Source organism: Canis lupus, chromosome 18, assembly GCF_003254725.2.
Source record: "Canis lupus dingo isolate Sandy chromosome 18, ASM325472v2, whole genome shotgun sequence".
Classification (NCBI taxonomy): Eukaryota; Metazoa; Chordata; class Mammalia; order Carnivora; family Canidae; genus Canis; species Canis lupus.
In genome coordinates this window covers 23,736,723-23,738,189 of record NC_064260.1, presented here as the reverse complement: position 1 = coordinate 23,738,189, position 1,467 = coordinate 23,736,723, and the positions used below count along the sequence as shown (strand labels likewise).

Here is a 1,467-nt window from a genome sequence, read left to right as displayed (position 1 = left end):
CGCACAAAAGTAAACTCAAAACGGATTAAAGACCTAAATGTAGGACCTGAAGCCATAAAACTCCTAAAAGAAGATTCTTGGACATCAACTTCAGCAACATTTTTCTGGATCTGTCTCAGGCAAATAAAACAAAAGTAAAAATAAACAACTGAGAATGCTACTAGTTTGATAACTGAAAAGCTTATGCACAGTGAAGGAAACCATAAACAAAACAAAAGGCAACCTACTGAATAGGAGAATATATTTGCAAATAACCTGATAAGGAGTTAATATCGAAAATATATAAAGAACTCATAGAACTCAACACCAAAAAGTAAATAATCTAATTTTAAAATTGACAGAAGACTGGAATAGACATTGCCCAGTTGATTCTCTTTTTCTGACCCCATCTCCCCTTCCACTTATCCTCACACAACTTGGATCTGGCCATGGTGCATTTGACATTTTATGTTAAAATCCCCAGTATGCCAAACAAAGAAACAATTAAAAAACAAACAAACAAAAAAACGTTGCCTAAGAAACCTCCTTTAACTTCAAACACTCGTTTGAAAACTAAGAAACTTGAAAGGTCTTAGTATAGCCTGTTTTTAAACTTCTCAAAAGTTGAAGATGTATATGACTTTGATGACTGGGTAACAAATGTTTTTATAATTCAAGTGGTTACCAGTGTCTGCTTTCAACAAAATTAAAGGAGGACCTAATTGAGTTGTCAGCTAATAAATCATTAAACGTAATTTGCTTAAAAGATCACAATATAATTTTGGCATACAACACAAAAAGAGTTTAAATAATTAAGTGATATATCTCTGATAGAATAATTTTCATTTCCATTTACTTATTTTTTAAAATATGAAATATGTTGTTTACTACTAGCATTTATAACCATGAAAGGGAGTTGTAAATTTGAGGCTGAATCCTATATGGTTCTAGAAATAAGTTATATTAATCCATGTCTGCATAAAATAGAGTAAAAGCCCATTCATCTCATTAAAAATGAATAAAATTTGCTTAATAATTACCTGTCAAATATTGGCTATGTTTATTAATTGTATATTAGTAATAATTCTATAAAACTGAAAGCAAATAGTGCTTGCTTTGGTAGCATGTATACTAAAATTTGAACGATACAGAGAAAATTAGCATGGACTCAGCCAGGAAGGCATGCAAATTTATGAAGCATTTCATAAAAAATAAACAAATAAAAAGAATTGTAAATAAATAATACATTTTTTAAAATCATAATTTTTCCCCAAATTGTTGTTGAATATGGATCTATTCTTTCACTTCCTTTCCTTGGAACTAGGTAATAAGTAAAAAGAGAAAATGTTTGAATGCCACATATGTCATTAAAACATCTACTGGTGAGGGGTGTGTGGGTGCTTCAGTCAGTTGAGCCACTGAGTCTTAATTTTGGCTCAGATCATGATCTCTCAGGGTCGTGAGATCTAGTCATGCATGGGGCTCTGC

At 31.4% G+C, this 1,467-nt stretch overlaps 1 non-coding gene across 1 annotated transcript; it reads left to right on the top strand.

Annotated features, from left to right (window-relative positions):
- The first annotated feature begins 1,086 nt into the window (after positions 1-1,086).
- Positions 1,087-1,191, top strand: LOC112661550 (U6 spliceosomal RNA). The gene has a single exon (XR_003137782.1). It is a non-coding gene; the product is annotated as a U6 spliceosomal RNA (small nuclear RNA).
- Positions 1,192-1,467: the final 276 nt, after the last annotated feature.